This window comes from Columba livia, chromosome 3, assembly GCF_036013475.1.
Source record: "Columba livia isolate bColLiv1 breed racing homer chromosome 3, bColLiv1.pat.W.v2, whole genome shotgun sequence".
In the NCBI taxonomy this organism is placed as follows: domain Eukaryota; kingdom Metazoa; phylum Chordata; class Aves; order Columbiformes; family Columbidae; genus Columba; species Columba livia.
In genome coordinates, this window is record NC_088604.1 from 118,932,592 (window position 1) to 118,955,455 (window position 22,864).

Below are 22,864 nucleotides of genomic sequence, written 5' to 3' on the forward strand. Positions count from 1 at the left end.
ACCTGGAGATAATTTGAGGGCTGGGAGAAGAGAAGCAAACAAACAAAACAAAACTCGTTGAAAAGTGCCCTGGTGTTGGTTGGTCCTACAGTCAAATAATTCTCCCGAAATGCAAAATAATTGGCGCGGCTTTCTCCTCCGTCCCCTTGTCTCTCGCAGGACCGGCTGAATTAAAATCCTATCCCATACAATGCATTGTTTTGGCTCTGACCCTGACCCTTTTTAATTTGAAATACTTAAAATGCCAAATAGATTACAGAATCATATACAGATGAGTTTGAGCGCGGGCTTACGGGTGCAGGTCAGGGCTGTGAGATTTGCAGCCCTGTGAGGGGGCTATTTCCCAACACACCTGTCTAATTCTCATTAATGTTAATGAGAACCGTGCGAGTTTATTGGGGAAACTTGGTCTTCCCAGCTTAGTTTTGTGCTTGCGTTGTCTGAGAACGATGGTGCAGTTCTCCAGAGGAAACAGCCGCTGTTGACCATTGGGTGCTGGTCTTCCAAAGTTGGTGAACATTCCATTTTGGGGTGTTCCAGGGGTGGGGTGTCCAACTCCTCTCTATGCTGACCGACTTTACATTTTCCCCAGACCCAGCCCAGTGAGTCGAGCCCAAGTGAGCAGACAGGAGTTTAACCTGCACGGCGATGAACCTGCGACAAATCACCTCTTGTGAGCTGTGCCCAGTTCTCTCTGACATGTTCATGGAGAGGAATTAGCGCAGTTTACCCTCTTGGAGGTTGAAGTCATCGTACAAACCAACATGTGGCCTCTGCCTGCCGAACTCCCCCTCCTGAAACGAGTGAGTCATTTACTGGTTTTGCAGATTTGGTATGTTCATGGCATGGTTGGTGGTGCCCTCTGCATTCCAAAGCTTTGTGCCAGCTGAGGATTACATTTGGATGGTGGTGAAGAGGAGGTTGGCAGTGGTGTCTATGCACTAAGTCCTTGCAGGACCACAAAGTGCTGCAGGGAGGTGACAAGGGAAGGGAGGGATGTTCTGGTGCCCCACTGATGGGGAAAAGGCAGGAGGAGAAGGTGACTGTCAGCCTGTGTAGTTGTGTAAGCTTAGCGTGATGATCCCAATGGAAAAGGAGAGTGGGCTCAACCCACTTAGAGCAGGGCGGCATGAAAATCCCAAAGGCCGGAGCATACAGAAGCTCCTACAAGACAAGGGTGTTTCAGAGCTGGGAAACTGGCTAACGCTGTTCCCAACCTCAGGGAGACACAGGATCTGTGCCTGACTCACCTGGCTTTTTGCGTGTAACAAAGAAAAGCACCCCACGTGCTTTCAGCCCATTTCCAACCTGCAAAGCTGTAATGAATCTGCAAGTTGCTGATTGCCTTTACGAGGTGCTGAGCGCCGCCAGCTACTGATACCAGCAAGGAGAGTGGTGGCTCTTGGCCGGATCAGGTCCACAGTGAGTTGTTGTATAGAAAAAAATGACTTTCCTGTACGAAGGCATCACTTATATACTGAATATATACAACAAAACCTGGAAAGCCTCTAGTCACTCATTTTAGCTGCTAAAATGCCTTTAGGCCAACATTCCTGCTCTGAAAGGGGTTATGGACATGTCATATGGGGGTCATCAGTGAAAAATATACCCAACTTTTGTTATTCTTAAGTCTAAATCAAAAACCTCTTTTCACAATCCACTAAGGGACGATTTACTAGAGAGTAGAATGTGGTATCAATTATTTCTGTGGGCATCCTTTTTGTTATAAGAAGCAAAGAGGATTGCTCGAGAGTCAATAGCATGACTCCATCTCAGATTACTAAATAATGAAATGCTAAACTTGGCCTAGAGTAAGGACTATTGCTGTCTCAAAGGGACCAGAGGCTTCAATTAAATCAGAGGACAGTGTTCAATGAATGAGAAAAGGATGCTTAAGGTACGATGACATATTACCGGATTTTACATTTAATTGCAGTGCTTTGTTCTTTTAATAAAAGCACAAGAGCAGTGGATCTCCATTATGGTCATCTGGTGGCATTGTTCACTGTGGACAGTTTATTGTAATTTATTGGCTATGTTTAATCCCTCTATTTTTCATATAAATGAATTCTGTCTGCTTTATTTTATGAATTTCCTCTGCTTTTAAGAAAAAAAACACAACACACCTAATAGTTATTTACACACAAAAGAGCTTTTCCACTGAAATACTCAGTGAGGAAAAAAACAACCCAGCGTAGTATGAAGCTGGAATGAAAGCGAGTGGGTCTGCTCAGAGGTAAGTCTGCGTCACCCAAGCAGGTATTGCCATTGCATCCCACAGGCGCTGTGCAACCTGGGGAGAACTGGAAGGGTGAGAGATCCTGCGAAGCAAATCAAAAGTCAAGGAGCTGTGGTCTTGACATCCTCACCATGAAGCATCCTCATTCGTTTTGTGCCACCAAGCTTTCCCGTGCTTGGGCTGTCCCAGCGCTCGCCATGGGGACACGTGCAGGGAGCGGCTTTCTGGGTTTCTGGTCCAGGAGAAATTGGTTTCAGAACCCTCTGGCCCCAAAGGTGGGTTCCAGCTTTTTTCTCAGTGCCCTGGGATAACGTACAACACATGGCGGTAGTTTAGCTGGAAAACCACAGGAGCATGTGTGTGTGATTATACACATGTATGTGTGCACACATGCATGTATAGATATATTTATAGTTTTATGTTTGCGTATATCATTAGGTATGTTTCTTCTAAAATGTGAATTTTTAAGTGGCTGTCAGGCAAATACTTTCTTTTAGACATTCTTGCTGCGACGCGTCATTGCTGCGACTTGTCTCGTCTGATCACACCATCGTGTCCCATTATATAAATGATGAAATCATCAGTGACTTCACTGACGTAACCTGGTGCACCGCGGCAACACCGCGGCTACTGTCAGCTTAGGGAGGGAGAAGTTGAGAGACCTGAAGAACACAGGTTCTCATCTGTATGTTTACAGGGTGGTTTGTTTGGGTGTGTGGGGTTTTTTTTCTTCTTCTTCTTTTCATTACATTGTCCTTGTGCAGGAGAGGGACTCTAAATGCAGCTGAAATACAAGGTGCATCAAGCACAGGCAGGGGAATCAGCCTCTCTTCAGCCCGTGACAGTGCATGTCTGGATTTTGGGCAAGATTCGGAAACAGGGTCACGGTGTGCGGTTCACTCTCTTGTTTGAACAGGTTGGGTGTCTCTCTTTCGTTTCTGCCTTGTTTGAGCTCGCCTCGTGTCAGAGCCCGTCTCGGGGAATGTGGCAGTCCAGCGAGGACAGGGGGACGAGATGACTCTCAGAAGTAACGTCACAACACGAACCCGCCGAAGCTGCCATGTGAGGTTTCTAGCCGGGGCGGTTTCTGCACCCCGGGGAAAGTTGTGCGAGCTGCGTTGCCTCTTGGTGAGAAATTTCTCTGTGGTTTTACCTGGAGGAGTGTTCCTTTTTTGGCGTGTTTCTTTTCAATGAGCGTGCAATGCTTCAGCGGCCTGCAGTATCTAATTTTTATAACATCATTTAGCCATGTGACAGCGTTGGAGTAATGAATTCAGGAATTGTGTGGCAAGAACTGTCTGTGCAAGAGGGTACAGGCAGTACTTAACTCCCTATCGATCGCAGCGAGCGACTGATAAACAAGTGAGTGCCTTCCGACCAGCCCAAAAACGTGCTCCAGGTCCCAGAGACGTTCAGACATGATTGTTCAGGTGTAAGATTGGGTTCATAACCTGTGATCGCAGCCTTTCAGCACCCAGGAATTGCTTTGGGTCTTACTGAGAGGGTCCCGTGCAAGGGTGACGGTGGCAGAGCTCCCTCCTGGGTGGCTGGGTGTCCAGGACTCGGCTGTGTCCGGGTGCAGGATGAAGCACTTTGGGTGCAGGATGAAGCACTTTGGGTGCAGGATGAAGCACTTTGGGTGCAGGATGTGGCTGTAGGTCAAAGCAGTTTGGGTGCAGGTTGAAGCAGTTTGGGTGCAGGTTGAAGCAGTTTGGGTGCAGGATGAAGCAGTCTGGCTGTAGGTTGAAGCAGTCTGGCTGTAGGTTGAAGCAGCCTGGCTGTAGGTTGAAGCAGTTTACCCAAGTGCCGCTTGTGCACGTGGCCAATGCCACACGTCGTGCTCCAGCCCCCTTGGCACAAAGTCCCGCGGTGCACGGGGGAAGAGTTATCGCTGTGAATTGGGCCGTCGGTTCGTCAACCGCACGGTGTTTGTCACAGTTCTTCTTCCAGGGGCTAATGCAATGTGACTCTGCCGTATGCATATCTGTAAATTACCATATGATGAATACGGGGCCGTCCTACAGCAAACCCTTTCTCTTGACAAAGTGCCGTGCCTATTCCCAGTTCTCCCCGGCCTCTGTTTTTGTTAATTTTACACTAAAGGATCAACATGCCCAAGATGCACGCGTGCATCCATCTCTCTCCCTCTCAAAGGAAATTAGTGCTTTCCTGTCACCGCAGGTGATGTGCGGAGGGGAGGAAGTACACAAACTGATTTATCTGGAGCTGTCAGCTGTTTTGAGGATGTTGACTACTAAGGGTGTCAGCTCCTCCTCAGTAGTTGGCTGACTCTGAAGAAGACCCCATTCCTCATTAAAAGAGCACTGAGCTGCACTTGAAAGTGACTTTCCCACTTGTTCTCCTCTCACAAACATCACAATAACAGATTCGCTGTTTAAAGTGGCATGATCTTCATGCCAGGCCCAGGCAGCTTTGTAAAATACACCTCTGCAGCACTTGGTAGCACCGGTACCATCCATGCAAAATTCATTTGAGGTATAAACTAGAGACTATCATCAGAGGCGACAGTTATAGCAAATCAGCACACTGTGTACGCTTTCATCCTTTATTCACATTATGTATCATAATAAACGTCGTCCTAGCAACGCAGTTTGTTGGGATTCAAACACAATATCCCACAATGCCTGGCCATGGGTGGATGTGAGAAATCGCAGCTGTATGAGCCTGGTACAGCCTGGAAAGGCATCAGTGCTTCTTACTATCATTTGAGAGGACACCTTCCTCCTCCTGCAACCTTAGGGAGGGAACTTGCGTGAACTGGGGGTCCTTAACAGCGCTGGGAACGGGATCAAAATGCATCAAGACTCAAAATTGGAAGGCTTGGGGAGGAAGAGGACGGACTATTGCATGGGAAAACTGAGAAATATTGGGGAAGAAATATTGCTCAGGTACAAGACTATATCTTCCTTCTTTTTAATAACTGCTTAGTGAAGAAGCACTGCCAAGGTATTGAAAGTGGAAAGAAAAAGAAAGCTTAATTTTAAAATATATGTCTTTGGTATACAGTTCCACTCAGACCTGAGAGAGATGTTCCCTGAGCTGAATCGGGGGCGATTCATATAACGTTTTGCGAGCCCCTGGGGATGTCACCTCCTCCTGATGTCTCCATTTGCAGGAAAAGCTTCATTGCAGGAGCAGCACCAGGCTCCCACACCGAAGGGCCGAGTTCACGTCCAGACCTATTTTAAAGGATAGGCTGCTAGAAATAAGGAAACATCTTGGAAAAATCATCCTAAGTGTTGCTAAGGTGCACTCCATTTTTGAATGAGCATGGAACCGCTTTCACAGCGAACCTGATCCAGTGCGTTCGAAAGTAACCGAGTCAGTGAGATGTGAATGCCAGAGGAGATCAAGTCAACCCTTCCTTGCACAAACCCCTCAGGAGAGGTGGTAACACAGATGAGTTCAGCCTTTACATTAGTAAAGTACCAAGCACAGGCCTGAAATGGTGAAGTCCGGACCCTGGTCCAGAACAGAGCCCTTGCAGCCTGTAGAGAGAGGTTTACATCTTGTCTAGGGATGACACAAAATAGCACCATTTGTCATCCTCAAAGTTTATATCTGTGTCCACAAGCAAAATGCGTAGAAGTCAAGATCCAGAAACGGGTTTTAGGGCTCAACTCTACATAATCAGTTCTTGCAGAGCAGTCCTGTAAAATCGAAATAATTTATCTTGTATTTTAAAGCATGAGGAGGTTTTGGTGTTGTGGCTGAAAGGACAGTTGTGGTCCTGTGGTGGGAACTCGGAGAAAGACTTAAAAACCCAAAGCCCTCATGGTTATTAATCAGAATTTTGTATACTTTTCAGTTTGCTTCTCCAGGACTGATTCCACTGCATAATAATTAAAAAGAAACCCATGGTGATGGCGGTGCCCCCCCCAGCCCGTGGAGCTGATCCCATTGTCTGCACCCTGAATGCCGAGCCTACAGTTAATAATTAGTTAGCGGTGCTTAAATGAAATGGCACAAGCGATGCTCTGGTACCCTGGCAGAGGCGGCGGCCGAGCCAGCCAGGACTTTGTCATCTTGGCAGGGAGCGGGAGCGCTCGGGGCCGTCCCGCGGCCAACGCGCCGGGCAGGGGGCTGGCGGCGGGAAGGGGAACGTTTTGCCATCTTCTAGGGGGGAAAAAAGGGAAAAGGGACTCATTTTTGGTGGGGAGATTTCCTGGAAATGTCTCTCAGGTTCATATTTATTGTTTATTGCCCGTAAAACTGTGTTTCTATGCTTCACAAAGCCATCATTTCGATGTAGTCTGCCTAGCCTGAAATGATAAATGAAAGCAATGAAGGGAGAGGAAGGGTGCTCTGGTGATTAAAACTCCGGATTTGACTTGAGAAAGTAGGTTTCTGCCACCAACTTTGGGGTGACTTTTGAGCAATCGTTTAATCTCCTTGGGCTTATCTAAGCCAGGGAGAACAGGATTTCTCCCTTTTTGTGTGTGGGGGTTTGGTTTTTTCCCTTGTCTGGTTAGGCTGTCCAAGTCTTCCCGTTGAGGATCCTTTTTACTACGTAAAGTATGACCAAAATGGGACGCTGCTGTAATTTAAACTCCTATTTCCAGTTTTTTAGCAACACATTCATGGATATAGAGAGGGAAAATAGGGTAGTAATTAGAAAGGATGTGAATGAGGAGAGTATGAATGGTGGCAAATGGTGAACCTCAGAGAAATCCTTTTCTGACTGGAGCAGGTTTATGTCCCTCAGTGGCGATTGAGATTTATATGGGCTGTTATTTTATGGAGGTACTCGTAAAGTGGAGGAAGTGTGGTGGCCTCTAGATGTAGAAGGTCAGAACAGATGATCTAATAGTCCTTTTTAGCCTTAAAACTATGAAGAAAAATGGAGGTTGAAAATTATTCTTTTACCACAGTTAGACAGGAGAAGAAAAGACGGATGGCAAAGCAAAACCCTAAATTCGGACATTCCCTGTCCTTGTCCCTTTGCTTATTCCTGGGTTTCCAACTGGGCCACGTGTCCCAGGGGTCGCTGAGCCACCTCTGCAAAGGGTGCCTGAAAGGCAACCACAAAAACCCGCTGTTGTCAGGAGGCTTTAATTCACCATTACAGGTGATCACCTCTCCGTTGGAAGCGTGAGGGTCCATAAATCAAGAAATGGTTGAAAAGTTCTGCTCTGGTCTTTGCCAGCAGTGAGAGACGCCTCATTTCAGCCACGTTTATGTGCCCATCTTGATTTCTCAAGCCTGTTCCTACTGCGGAAAGGGCACTTCTTGGCACCATCGTCAAAACAGCCTGGGGGACCCTCTTTTAATTTTCTCCTTTTCTGCTTACTCTACAGTTAAATAGCTGCTGGTGACGTGGCATGGCGACCATTCTGCCATTGCAAAGGTGACATTGCGTCACCGTAGCGACATCAGGAGGGACACACGCGGAGATGACCTCCCAAAGCAAAGGCTGTGCCAGCTCGTGGTGCTCGTCCATCCTCCATAGACCTCTGCTGTGAATTAATCTTAATCTCATTCCAAATCCATTTACGTTCCCGGCCTCCGCAACACGCTGTGCAGTAAGTTGCATAATTCAGTTATTCTTCGTAAAAGTGTTTCTTATGGGCTGTTTTAAACCCGCCGCCTCGTAATTGGGTGCGTCCTAGTTCTTATGCTGCGAGAAATAATGACTAATTCTTTTCTATTTGCTTTCCCTGTGCTGCTTTTAATGTTATAGACTTTATTTTGTGTTCTCTGATTTTCCTCTGTCATTTTGTAGCTTGAAGGGCTGTGTTTTTTACACAAGCCAGCATAATGGGAGATAAGGAAGGGATTTGGTGTGTTATTGCAGATCCTGAAATGTAGAAGAAACATTGAGCATCAGCTGAACCAAAAATGAAATTTTAGATATTTTTTCTGATTAAAAAAAAATAAAAGGGATTAAAACAAGAAACTTTAAAAGGCCAGTTTGTTGTTCAACATTGGTTTCAGAGTTTCATTTCAATGCTGAACCCTTTCATTTTTATGTAAACTGACAATTGAAGAATAACAAAGTTGAAGAGATTCCATACAAAAGGCTTGAGAGGTTTTTGTTTTGGAAGTTGCGAGGTGTTTACAGACTTCTCTGAAATTTTCCTCCTCAACTTGTCCATTTGGTCCAACCAAAACCTACGCGATCAGCAAATCTGCAGATTTTTCCCCAAAAATGCTTCCTTTTACCCAGGTATAAGGAGAAGCTGGCTTGAAAAGTTTAATCTAAACCACACGTTTTTGACTGCTTATAAAAACTTGCCTAACGAAAATCCATCAAAAATCTTGTGCCAGGCAGATTTCCCTTGGATTTTATTTTACGTGCGCTAAACCCTCCACAAAACAAAGCCTGTCCAGAAACCTGAATCCGAGGGCTGTTAAGTGCTGTATATGTACCCCTTGTATACCAATTATGTAAACACATATGCTAATGGATATCGGATGCGACACTGTGACTATGAGCGGTGTTTGATAACCATCACAATTTCTCATTTTGCTGCTTTTGGTTGCATAGGCCAGTGGTCGCACGTAGCGGGACAGACTACAAAACACACAGCACAGCGGTGCCAAACTACCTGAGGATTGTTGCATTTCCCTGCTGGTGGATCGTGCCTGGATCCTCTCGATTTTACAAGTCTTTGTTTCTTTTTTTAATGTTTTATAAGAGGAAGGAACTAATTAATCTGTTTCCCAAAGAAACGCGGTCGTGCGCTTGTTCCCACCTGAGTTTTGCTGAGGGTGAATTCCTCACCGCGGCGGTTTTGAGTATGTGGAAGAGGGTGGGGATGAGTCTGTCTGCTCCTGCTGTCTGTCTGTCTGTCCCGACGTCCTTTTGGGGACCAGGAGGGTGAAACTTATTGGTCAGGTGGCCATGGGACCCACCAGAGATTTCTTTTCTGCGGCAAGATATTGTCTAGGGTTGTGGTTTTTGTTGAGCGTGATGGCACGTGTTAGTTGTATCAAATCTAAGCAAGGCTTTGTTTCTTCCCCATCGAGGTAGTGTTGGACTCAGACTTAGTCTTTATATTAATACTCTGCCTAAAACCTGATTTTTAGTCATAAAGGGAAGATATTGTTTAAAAATTAATTCAAAACAGATATATGGACTTTGTTAAAACATGCGATATCCAGTGGGAAATGCCCTATATTGTATGCTGGGTTTATTTAGAGTAAGTCTAGTAAGATCAAGGCACATTTTAATATACAAATTATATTTGTTTTTAAGCTGCAGTATTCTATCTGGACTCAGCCTGTCTTCATCTTTTTAACCATTAATCTTGCTTTTTGCCCCTAATCCTTTCTTTGCTACAATGAGCTTTCACTCTGTGTGTGTGGGGAGGGAAAACCCTATTAGATTATAACATTTTATGAGTTGTCAACAATATAATGACATTAGCCACCTGACTGAGAAATAAAAACCTTTGCGGTGTCACATAACAGGTTAGAATGGGCTGGTAAGCCCTTGTGAAATAAACAAGGTAAAAAAAAGAAATCCTCCAAAATGTATATTTAAATGGGTGGCTCTGAGCCCTCCCTGCTTATTAGAGCACCGAGGGCACATTAAATATTTTATACGTATATATCTTTCTGTCTCTATAAAATAGGTGCACACACATCCGTACACACACACACACACACATGCGTAGTCTTTCAAAATCAAAAAGGTCTCAAATTTAATTGGAATGGAAAATGCTAACTAATTGGCATCCAAATTTGATTTGCTGTAGAAACCTCATATTTGTTTGAAACACAACACTGTGTCTTGGAACACAAGCCCAGTCCTTCAAAAATCATACACGGGAACTGTGGAAGAATCAATTAAAGTTGATTTGGCAGATCTGCTTTTGACAAATATAAAGAAATCTCTGATTAGGCTGAGAAGAAAAGAATCCCTCTCTCGTGCTCTCTCTATTCTCTCCCTCTTTAAAGGCAGGAGATGTCAGAAGGGGGTGGGTAGTGATATGCAAAACACGGCCTCCATAACCAAAGTAGCCTGCAAAATTAGGTGTCAGCATGCAAAGCTTATTGATGTATGAATGCGGAAAATGAAAGCCGGCAGTAGACAGACGGGGCTAAAGGTGAGACAGCCACAGTGAAAGCAGCTGTACATCTACGTCAAGGTGTTGCTATATGAGCCTGCTTTTTTCTGGAGGGCCACAGCCTAACAAGCTGCGCCTGGCCATAAAATGATGAAACAATACAATGTAGGCACACACGGTGTGAATACCAAATAAATTGACTCCGAACCGCCCCCCCCCCCACGCCCCTTCAAAGTAGGCCTGTGTATTCATTAATAAATTCATATTCTGAGTTTTCAATAAAAGAAGAAAATGCAGTGTAAACTGGAGTTACTTAGTGACACCCAGCTCATTGCTTTTTATTGTTGCTTGCAGCTACGAAGCCTTCGCTGTGCACTAGTAGAATTTATTACTGTCTGTCTTTGTGGCAAGTTGGCGAAGTGAGCCTTTTGAAGAAAATTGACCCACACTTCATGAATATGATGAAAAATGCCAATAACACTACAAAGACAAAGCTCTTGACATCAGCGCGCAAAGAACTAAGAGATGGTAATGAAAATATTGCAATTACAAATCGGAGCCCTCCTCCCCGGCCGAGGGGAGCCCCGAGACCCTGCGAGCCGTGGGGTGGGCTGAAGAGTGGGGGGACACAGGTTTCACCACCTGGCCCCCTCCCCATCCTCCCTGCTTTGAAGGAGGAAAGGGGTGAGAAGAGGAGAGCAAGCCAAGTGCTTAATCCAACAAGGATTTTCCTCCTCGATGGTTGCCCCTTCGTCTCTGCGAGCCTGCGCGGAGCGGGCGAGCGCTCTCGTTGCTAAGGCACGAGATTAGGAGCCGAGGGGTCCGGCTGGCGCTCGCCCTTCTGCCAGACTCATCCTCCGAGCTCCCGGACACAACTCACTGCCAGATTCGATGCCTCAATTTCCTCCTCTGTGAAACAGCGTTGTTTATTTCCCTTCTGTGCTTTATGAATGTAGCCCACTTGGGCCAGCATCTCCTCCGAGCTACCTCGTTCTGCTCGTGCACACGCACCCCTCCAGTCTTTCACTATTGCAGTAATAGCGGTAGGTTAAAAATTAGCAAAATTAGCCTGCCCCAGTGAAGTGAAAGAGGAAACAAGAAGCAACGTGACATGCCAGAGTTCTCCATTTAGTTCTTGCCCTGGTGATGCGCAACTCGATATGTGAAAATATATAAGGAACAAATAGGGCAGGATTTTTTTTGCCTCCCAGCAGCTGATGGAGCACGAGAACAAAGCAACTTCAAGAGAACAAATGTGAAAGCTAAGAGAAAGTGAGCTAAAAAAAAAACAACAACAAAAATTAAAACCAGCAACGAAAGGTTATTTAGCCCTATGTCGAACATTTGCCACTTTCTGAACTTATTATTCATCAATCAAATTTTCTGTCACCAAGATAAACTGTAAGTGCCAGGCGCTTTGTTTATGCATTCTGCTCTTATATTTATTGTGGAGAGACCTGCTAAAAATCAAATAAAAAGCCAGCATGCTATCTACTAAATTTGTATGTGACAGACATAGGTATATCTTGCCACGTTGGAATGCTGGTGCCAGAACAAATCAGTTCAGCTTTGCCGTTCTCATGCTTCTCTTGCCGTTTGCAGGAGATGACACTTGTAAATTAAGGCAAACCGTGGCTGTTTTCCTCTGACATGTGGCCGCTGATGAGATAATCATGAAGTCAACCGGAGCAGTTCTGCAGGTCTGGGTGAACTGGTGGGCACCCAAAAACAGGCTACAGGGGAACCAGTGGCCCCGGGTGGGCAAACCCTTCCATGGAGCATCGTCCTTAGAGGCACCATGAACCCAACTGGAGGAGATGATTCTGCTTTGGGAGAACTAAACTGGGTGTGATACTGTTTTTCACGTTTTATAAGTCAAAGTTTCACAGTAAGTTATGAGGAGAAAAGAGATGGAAAAGGAAAGTGAGTAAAGGAGCATCCAAACAGCAGAAGCAGCAGGTGAAATAAAGCCAGCAAAATGGACTGATTATGTCCAAACATCCATCCTTCCAAAGCAACTGCGGATTAGAAACCACTGTCTGTGTTAACGTGGCTTTGAAAACAAGGCTGATGCAGAAATGTCCAGGTGAAAATATGAAGCCACCACATAGATCAGAATGACACCGGTGTAAAGAACAAAAAAAGGACGGAGCCAGAGCCCGCGAGCAGATTGCCCGGCTATAAAAATCAGCCTTGAAATCCGGAGGAAAGGTTCATCAAAGGCTGGCTGGAGTGCAAAGGTTCAGACCTGACTAAGGAGCAGCTCGTTTTTTGTTGCTCTAGAGCAAGACCCGTCTCCCAAGATCTGAGCGAGGGAATTAACGTTGTTCTCTTGCTCAGCGGAACGAGGCGGTGGCACAGCCTGGCCACAGATGGGGAATCTCACAAGCGGAGACGCAGCCATTAGGTAACATATTGGAGAGACTCTACTGAGCGGGCTGAGTGCCTGGTCTGGGGAAAAAAATGAGGAAAAGAAAACACTGTGTAATTATACAGCCACTCCGTTCTGCCTTCTCATTCCTTGTTTCTGTGACCATCAATATTAGGCTTCTACTCTGCTTTGCAAAGGGTTTTGTGGCTTGTCTCCGTAATGAGTGATGTCTCATATACGTTAAATAACCTTCCATAGGAAGCTACAGGTTTCACGCTGGGACAGTAACGTTGGGACACTCATTCCTGATGCTGGAAACCTGGAAATGTGGCCCAACCTCATGGTGAGTTGATCCCCAGATCAAAAACTTTCCTTCAGCTTGTCCCTGTAGCGCGCAAGAAGCACAAATAGCTAATGGGACAATTTATTTGCCATAATTGATTGTGGCTAATGATGACTGGAAATCCAATTGTGACACTGCTGCACTTATCTGCACTTTAGATATGAGGAGATATATTTTTCAGATCTTGGCATGTTTAGCATTTTGGGATGAACAATTTATCTACCTGGGTTCATTCTGCTGCTCCCAGAACTGATTGTATATTAGCGTGTCTCATGAAAACCATGCGTGACATTACTCTTGCATCTATATATTGAAAAGAAATGAAACTGGGGCTGGATAAAAGCCCTTTGAAGTCGGTGGAAATGTCTCCCATCAACTTCAATACGAACAGATGAACATAGAAATACAGGATTGGAAAGGACCTCCTGGGTCACCGAGTCAGTCCTCTGCTGTCCCCCGTGCTTTTCTATATCATCCCTTCTCCACCGGTCCTTCCTCTTCAGCCTGCCCGTGTGCTGATGATGTGCTCAGCATATTGCTGGAAATGTTATCAATAATGAGATTTTTGCATGAGAGGTAACCAATGGATCCTGGGTGTTTGATTTGTCAGCTCTTCAGGCACGAACAATTCCCAGTACGTCACCTTAAAAATGCGGTTAGGTGAATGAATGCAGATATCTAGAAGACTGAAAGGGGTGCAGGACTATCTATATTCAGTCTATGTGTTTGTCAAAACTCTGAATACTCATGGCATGGCTTCCAGTAAGTAGTAGATGGGATTCTTCAGTGGGCCTTGCAGCAAATAGTGGGAACTGATCAAAACACAATGAAAGGGGCCCACGTTTGTGGCGACATTTCTGGTCTTTAAGTGTTAAAAGTGGTAGGTAAAGGAGGCCCAGGTTCTCTGGATTATTTTTTTCCATACAGCATTGTAAATGCTGACAGTCAAAAGAAATTATTGGAAGGTATGACTAGGAAGATTTCGTGCAATTTTATTCACTACCAATTATTTAAAGATAGGAGCGAGGGCTGGAAAGGGTTAAAATTAAAAGCTTTTTCTAAAGCCTGCAATAATAATACAATAGACTGGTGGTAGCCACAGGCAGAATTTACTGTCCTTGGTCTAGTGAACCAGTATTAACCCTTCAAGTGTCCTGGATGGCTCTGTGCACAGTGTCACTTTCTGCTCCAGTGTATGGATGTATGCTTTCTGTCAGATTGCTCAATTAATTATAATTGTCCTACCTTAAAAGAGATGGCCCTGGGCATACTAGGGGGTGTGGCCCTCATGGGGTTTTATTTCAAGCCATATCCTACTGTCCCCAACTCAGTCAATGAATCCTACTCATCAATATTTAATGACACAAGTGTACCGTCATTTTTTTTTTCCCTTTTTCTTTTAAATTATTCTTCTCCACAGCTAGACAGGTGCATTGTCTTCCCGTTACGTTTTGTGGGCAGCAAAGCTGCTGCCGAGCTCTGTGTTAGCATCTGGGGAACGGGCGGATAGACCCACCAAAAATGTCAGCGGGCGCTACCTGCGTATTTGAGAAATGGGCGTTCCAGACCTCGTGTTCTGCCTCCGAGATGCGACAATAGGCGTCTCGCTACAGGTTCATTACCGAACAGGTATTCATCAGCTTCAAAGCAGCTTTTACCAACTCTGTAGCGCACGGGAAGAAATTGGTTTTAAGGAACAGGAGAGACATCTCAAAGGCTCTGCTTATTTTATTCTCTTAGTGCAACCTCAACTGCTCTAAAAGCCACGGGTGACACACTTTGTGCTGTTCACACCTTGGTATAGTCTTGGACAAGAACCACATCCTGCGTATTATTGATATTTTATGACAAAGTAAAGCAATTTTAAAACATCAGGCTGCCCATCTCCTATGAACTGCTTTCCACAATATTCAAAATAGATGTGTTTCCCTTTCCTGTTTTCATATGAGCGAAATGCAGACCACAGTTAGGTTATGAGACTAGGGGCCAGGAATTTTTCTACTTTTAATCCTGTCTCTGACATTGATTCCTTCATTAGCCTTGGGCAAGTCATTTCACTTGGATATATTCGAATCACCACATCTATAAAATGGAGATGCAGTGAGGTGTCATGGAGATTTATTAGGCTGTGTCTGCAGCATACTTTGAAGAAGTCAAACCGTACACACCTGTTAATGAATGGAATTTTTAAATATGAATGAAAACATTTTCTCTTTTCAGAAGCCCAAGTTCTGACTAAGGGTCCTACAGACCTACGACTGTTGCCACAGCCAGCAGGTCCCATTTTACACTTGCTGTGTAAACTCATCAAAGAAAAATTAGCTGAACATTAACATTGCAGCAGCTGAATGCCAGGTGATTTCCCAGTCAGAAATGTGTTGTTATTACTGGAGATCGTATTGTCCTTATGAAAAAAACAAATTAAAAAAAAAAAAACAAACAGATTTTGCAGCTAAGAAATTTCCAGGAGTAATTTAGAGAGTTGGTGCTCTGGGACTGGTGGATATACAGGGAAATTGGATCACTATGGAGTAAAACCTTAACCTTGCGTGAGCGTTTTGCCACCAGCCTCAAAGAAGCCAAGACCTCACCCAGCTTACTAGTGAGCTTTGGGAAGAGGCTTGGAGGCTTCGCTAGGGCTTTGGAGCCTTTATACACCAGTGGTTTGGTCCAGGGAAGGTTAATAACCAGTGGAAGCCCGTTTAGCACCTGGCTTGTGGAGGAGCTTGTGAAATGACCTGGTCCCGTTCTGTGCTGGCTGTGCTGAAGGGTTGGCAGAAAGGTGTTAAACTGGACTTGTGGTCTGCTGGGTTGGTCTGAGCTGCACACCTGGGTGCGAGACACAACTCACCTTTGGAATCGAAACACGCTGGTGCCAAATTCTCCTCGTCCTTACTCATGCTGGACTTTCTGCAGACGAGAATAAATCTCCTGCGTGACTAATCTGTGCATGAGTCACCGGCTGTATCGTAACGCGAACCTCGCAGGACTGTGGGAAACAGCGGTGCGCTGAGGCGTGTTGGAAACGAACGCTGACCCCGCTCAGCAGACAGCGGGTTCGCACAGAAGCTCGGCGCAGGAGGTGGCTTCGGCAGAGCTGGGACAGCGTGAGCCCAGCGTGGTCCCCGACCCTCCCGTCACCCCCTGCTCCGCCGCTCCCCAGCCAGTCCGGGGGCTGCCAAATGCTGCCTCTTACCGCTTTCCCAACGTCTCTGCCCAAAGATATCAAATGCTTTTTGTCCTGTGGCACGTCGGCAGTGATGCAGAGTTTTTGAGGAGGTGTCGTGAAGCAAAGTGGTGGTAGTAGGGCTGGGAATGGGAGTCGGTGATGCTGAGCACAGTCCGGAGAGAGGAGGACACCCGGGTTGGGGAACAGATGGGACTGCAGTGGGGTTCCAAGGAGGCAGAGCAAGAATAGGAAGGATGGGTCTCCAATAGGAGATAAAGTGACCCTAAAAAGGCACGCTGCAATTATAAAACCAGGTTCATTTTAGTCACCTGCAGCAGTTTGAATTCAGCTCTTCCCTGTCCAGATGCTGTTTTAATCTCAAGTGAGTCAGAGCACACAGACAATGAGCATAGTTGTGCACTCGTGCTGGTCCACAGCCACACTCTCACTTACAGCGTGGTGGAAAAAGTGACTGAGAGGACATCATAAGGCTCTAATGCCGCAGGACATGACCGACAGGACAACATCAGGCTCTAATGCCGCAGGACATGGTGCTGTGCTTGGACCTGAACAAAAGCAATAAGATAATTGCACTGAGGTACGGCCACTTTTGTGTGAGCAGTGACAGTGACAGGCATTTTGCTCAGGAGAATTAGGAAGGAGCATCATGCTCCCAAACAGCCTATGGAGAGACATGGAGCAGAGCTGCTTTCTCCTCTTTCGGGAAAGGTCCTAACCGCTGGAAACAAGGAACAGGAACCTGGTCCTACCCCTCCAGCCATGCGCACTAAAGCATTGCAGCAGAAAGCTCCTCAGCCATATCTGATTTACTTTCCAGGACACGATGGAGAAATTAGCCTTTGGTAGCTGAGGAAGGGGCACATCCATGAGAGGTACGTTCCTCTTCTAGGAGCAGTCTCTGTTTCCTCGGTGTACTGACAGCTCGCTTCTCCAGCTTCTGCTTAACTTGGTAGTCACAACCGAACCCATAACTTCTCCTAGTGTGTAGTATTACAAAAAAACACTTCTTCAAAAGTCAAGAATTTTAGCTGCATGGTCTAGTTGTAATATGTTTTTTAAAACCCGTGCTCAGGCCTTGCTAAACTCCGAGCACAAAGCGGCTGGGAGCGTTGCAGAGGGAGCTCACTTGGCCAGGGGGAAATGGGTATGGAGGGTGTTTCGTATGACTTGTTTGCAAACCCCTCTGGCTATTGTGAGGAGAGGCTCCTGGGATTTTACGCAGTCATGTATGTCCCTTCTGACTTGGAAAGATGGATTCTGTCCAGGGTTTGGCTAAAAGCAAGAAAGGAGTGGCCATGTTCAACAGGATGAATTCTGCTGGTTTAGAAGTAAAATGCAGCTGATAAAATCACCATCCACTACCTCCTCACAACACTCATCTGCTCATACCCAGATTAAATAAGGAAATTAATGAATGAAAGCAAATGTATGGGCTGCAACAGAGGGAAATCACACAAACAAAAGTGGAGGTTTCCACTTTCCCGATTATCCCACTGTGCCCCAAGTTGCTGCTTGTCTGCTAGGCTTCAGGATGTTACTTTTTATTTTTCTTCTGTGAATTTATTGGTGTCATTTTTGCACTGGAAGCCTGTTTCACCGCGTTTCTGGCAAACTCCATTGGTTAGACTTGTTTTACCACATCATGATCTTTTTTTTTTATAGCCCACATCTGCCAGGAAAACTTTGTCATTCATCATCTTCCTTTCTGCTGCGTGTGTTTCCAGCCAGGCACAAAATGTCCTTGTATTTCTGAAGTAACGCAGAGCCGCCTACTCTGGTCATTGGGCTTCTATACCCACAGTCTAAGTGTTCCAGAAATACGTAATAATACATATAAGATTGTTTAGTGGCTGTTCTGGTAACAAGGTGACATTATCCATGGTAGAATTCATGGAGACTTTGCACAAGACCAAAAGGAGGAACAGAATCCCTCTGACCATGGTTTTGTTACCGTCTCTTAGTTGCACCATATTGGACAAAAAGCTTTCTTGAAGTTCTTGTGAATTTTCATCAAAGCTGTTTGGGGTGAATCTGGGCTGATTAGCAATTTGGGAGTTAAATGGAGGTTTTGCGTTACATTTGCTCAAAGACACATCAGCCTTCATGCACAACTCAGAGGATCAAATGTTGTAGTTGCTCCTCGACTGAAGACCTGAAGCCATTTCCCAGCCACAGAGCGTTGTGACCACATCTCTGTTTTCCAGAAACTTGGGCGCAGCTGGACCGAGGTCAGAATTTAATACATGAGCAACAGGTATGTTCCAGTTGTTTGCTGGAGATGGATTTGTATTCCTGATTTTCCACACCCTCTTTTGACATTTTTGCACTTGTTCGAATGCCTTGAAAGAACAAATTCCCTTTGGCTCTCATGGGCTCCAGAGGAGGAACCCGCCGAGCGAGTGGAAAGGCAGACGCAGAAGCCAGCGCTGCGCTCTTTGCCACCGGAGTCTGGCTCCCTCCTCTGTATCTCGCTTGTACGGAGACAAATCAAAATTCAGGGACTTGTGCCACACTTTCTTCATAATGCATGTGTACAAATATTTGCATGCCGCAGCGGTTCAAAGGAGCCTGGAGATACGATCTTAACTGCGGTGCTTTCCCAGACCATTGCTGTGCTTTGCGTTTGTGAATAAAGGCAGCGGTGTCTGCAGTCAGGAGATCTCTCATATAGATTTAATCTGGCTGTTCTCCTCCCCGGGGAGCGGAGTTGAGGATCGCGAAGTTCAAGGTAGCGTGTGTTTAAGTTTTGTACGCAGAATAGACAAGGAAATTTGAAGCCTAAATTGCACATTCCAGCCTTCTCATGGAAATGGTGAGCGAAGAGGAAGCAGAGCCTTTAGTACTGAACATGCGCCAATTTTTAAATACTGATACAAATCTAGAGAGTTTATTTATAAACACCACATGTGTGCATGTGTGCACATGCACACACACGCTTATACATATACATGCCTGTGTGTAATGTTTATAAACAGCGTGTCGCATATCTCTCCGCTTATAGATTCTATTGATGATTGCTTTATTCATCTTTTGGCGGGCCCATTTAAATGAAAATACGTTCCTCGCTTCCTTTGCTGCTATAAATTCTGTGCGATGGGGAAGTGGCGAAGAGCGCTAGCGATACATCCATGGAGAAATGCCCTGTTGAGAAGAGGAGTATTATACAGGGAACAATTGACAGCCCTTCACTTCAGTGGGTACATTTCTCTGTACAGCTGCATCACCACTAATGATAAATGAGTAATGTTTGATAGCTGGCTCCGTTGTCTGACAGCTACAGTTTTGGCCAGAGGGCCACGACAGGCTTTAGACTTCTGTTCAAAATGAGTTAAACATATTAGGTATTACGAAGCCACAGAAGCCTCGAGAATGAGTGCTGAAATGAGTTATCAAGGTATGCTCCTGGGTACACAACTTGCAAAGCAGATGTCATTCTAATAATGTGTGATATAGAACATGTCTGGCCTAAACCCTGCTGGATGAAATATGAAGCCCCGTTGGTGATATTTAATACCATTTTATGAGGTGCCATCTTATAAAGACAATGCCCGCCTTATGTGGAATGCTTAAGGTATTTTGCCAAAGGCACTGGGAGGTATCTGAACTAAGTAGAATTTTTATTATTTTATAAGCCTTTACTTTGTAATATTTCTGTTTCTACATTATTGTGGTACTCGCTGCGCTAACCCTTTGTCTAGTGAACTTCATGAGCGGTTTACGGATAGCTTGACTGATAGCCACGGCTGCCTGTGGATGTAAAGGCCAGTTCTTACCTAAATGTATTCTTAGCAAAAAATTACAGTAAAATAGAAAGCAGACTTCAAAAGGAAATGAAGCTTTACAGGAGGCACTCTTGGAAAAGAGGTCCGTGGAGCTATGACATCCAGAGGTTTGGGTGTTTTTTAAAGGAGTGAGGCCTGGGAAGGTTGGCAGTTTGTGTATTACAGCTGCAGCATTTGTTTCGTCTTGAATTCCTGTTGCAAACTTTGACTTCCCATCGAGATTCCTGGATCCCTTTGCTGATATCCCAAGGACGCGTACCGCGTCGCTTAGCTTAAGGAAAACGATGCGTGTTTTCACTCTCCGGTTCTCTCTTTATTTACATATTTTCATTTAACGCTGCTTTTGTGGAACAAAATTGCCTCCTTGTTCAGGTCCGCTGGAAAGCGGAGGCAGAGTGCAAGCAGTCATTCTGAGCAAATTAGGTATCTCCTTCCCGGGATGCGGAGGCCAGCGCTGACAGGGCTGCTGAGTTAAAGACCCCAGTGGGGGCAATTCTGATGTTGCAGCGATGCCGAGTTGGTGCAAACGGGCTCAGCACCGAGATCCTGTCTCCTCTGCCGGAGGATCTGGTCCCCTAAACCACTGGAATGGTTTTATACTCATCATCCTGCATTGTTCTGTATCTCACAGTCCTCCTAGTCCAGCGTGCTTCTCCGTTTTGTCTCTCCTGAGCAAACAGTGACCTAGAAAGTAGTGACTTCCCAAAATGTTCGCCAGGGACAGGTGACGTGCTTCCAGAGGGAAGATGCAGGGGGGTGTCCCTTGCAGGCCAGGCTGGGACCCCAGTTCTGCTCCCTCGAGGGACTCGTGCTCAGCCATCATCCGACCTCGTGAACCCCACAGGACCAGGTCCATGCGACCCCTCCTGCCCATCAGCTTGTCTGAATAAGCATCAGCGCTAGAGAAATTGCCCGGCTTGGTGTGCCAGTGACCGCTGCGTACAATTTCCCGCTTGAAAGATGTCTCTGTGCTAAAATATGTGGCGGTTCTTACTCTTAATCCTAACACTCTTCTTCTGTCTCCCTCACTAAGTGATCTCTTAATGTGTGGTAGTGCAGCCTGATGCGAGGAGGTGTTAGGTTAATTCCCTTTGATAAAACCCTACTAACTTTTTTTTTGCCCTTGAAAAACTTGCTTTCCCTTCCAAATGCATCATCCTGTGAGCCCAAGGTTCACAGATATTCAGATTCATCTTCCTTTATACCATAAACATGCCAGATAGATATAATCCATTTGGACACTGGCAAGTGATGACTATCAGAGGCAGAATGGGTACTGAGGGGCCCATAGTTATACAGTAACATCAGCCTGGCAGCAGCTCATTCATCGTGCTCGATGATCTGTCCATCTCCCTGCCTATGGCTTGTAGCACATAAAATACAGATGAAAAGTCAGACCAAATATTCCGTGCGCAACGCTCTTTGCATCTCACCCGGCTTTTCTAGCCTGGGTTTTAAATGTGGTCCAGCTGTCCGGACAAGATTCTGCTTTTTCAAAGAAGCGTGTCTTAGAAATTCCTGAAAGTCGCTGCTCAGTGTGTGACATGTCAAGTTGCATCTGCTGTGTCACAAAACATCAGCGTGTTGCGAAAGACCATAATGAAAGGTGACAAGATACGCTGTAAACAGTTTCAGTCGATGTTTTTTCTTTATTCCAGAGCAAATTTCGTGCAATATTACGATTGCATAGAGGGTTTGGCTTCTGTTTCATTACTCAGCGGAACTTTTACCCGTGGTGATCCGCCGAATGACCCTGAAGGTTTTGTGCACGGAGGTGGGTTGGCCTGCAAGCCGAGGGATCCGTCCCAGCACACGGGGCGGTGGGTCTGTGCTCGGGGTCAGGAGCACGGGGTGACATTTCCCTCCCAGCCCCGCTCTGTCCCACCACCCACGCAGGTGCCGTGCGGGGAATTTCCCCCATCACACGTGTGCCAGGGCTCCCCGAAAGGACCGATGTGGTAATGTCAGGGTTCCCGGGGCGCTTCACGGGGTTCTCTTGCCTTTTGGAGAAAGCTCGTAAACTCGTTTGCAAATCCTCCGTTTGAGCTGTGCAGGTGGTTCGTGTTTATCGAGGTTTTCTACTTGGAGCTCATTTCCTTAAAATCTGTCCTTATGTTTGCTAAAATGCATGCAGTGCTTGTTCCAGGCTGTGTGAGGCTTTTAGCTCCTTTTCCCTCTCAGCGTTTTTTTTTTTGCCTATATTGTTGCAGGAGCCAAATGGGGAAATGCACAGAGCCGGGAGATTAAAGATGTAAATTTTATAAACAGAAATCAAAGGTCCTAAATTCTGAGCAAAGAAAAGCCAACATAAGTATGAACATTAAAAAACATACATAAATAGTACTTCAAGGCTGAATGTGTTAAATTATTCAACAGTTAAGTCATAAGTGTTCTTAAACTTAAGTATAAAAATGCCCTTGACAATATTTCATAGCTGTGCATTTCTTTAAAATATTTAGCATTCTCATTAAAGAGAATGACTTCATTTTATATATTAGTTACACTCCTGCTTGTTAATATGAAGGAATTTAGTAGCAAAGAGCATTCTTATGTATATAAGCCGAAGACAATTTACATATAAAGTTGGACGACTATTCACTTCTTATTTATTCCTGGATCATCTGCATCCACGCATAGCTATAGAGCATTTAAACAAATTTGTTCCTTAATGTGTAGTATTAATATCTCCTGCCCCAAAATATCATTTGCTAATGCCATCGCAAAGACAGGTTCATTCAAAGCTACATGGAAGTTCTTGCCTTTGAAAGACTTAATGAACCTTACATTTTTGGTATACTGCACAGTGTAATGCCTATTACATATTCATTGCCAGAATGGAAGATTTCCTTTAACTCTGAGCTTCCTGGTCTAGTTCACTGTAAAACATTGTCAAAAGTCACAAGAGA

General features: G+C 45.3%; 1 long non-coding RNA gene across 1 annotated transcript in view; it reads left to right on the forward strand.

Moving 5' to 3' along the window:
* LOC110362498 (uncharacterized) overlaps positions 1–22,864 on the forward strand; it is a 358,492-nt gene that overhangs the window by 183,482 nt on the left and 152,146 nt on the right. Inside the window, exons 5-6 of the long non-coding RNA XR_010471817.1 lie at positions 593–803; positions 7,558–7,782. This is a non-coding gene — a long non-coding RNA (uncharacterized LOC110362498). The remainder of the gene's footprint in view (positions 1–592; positions 804–7,557; positions 7,783–22,864) is intronic.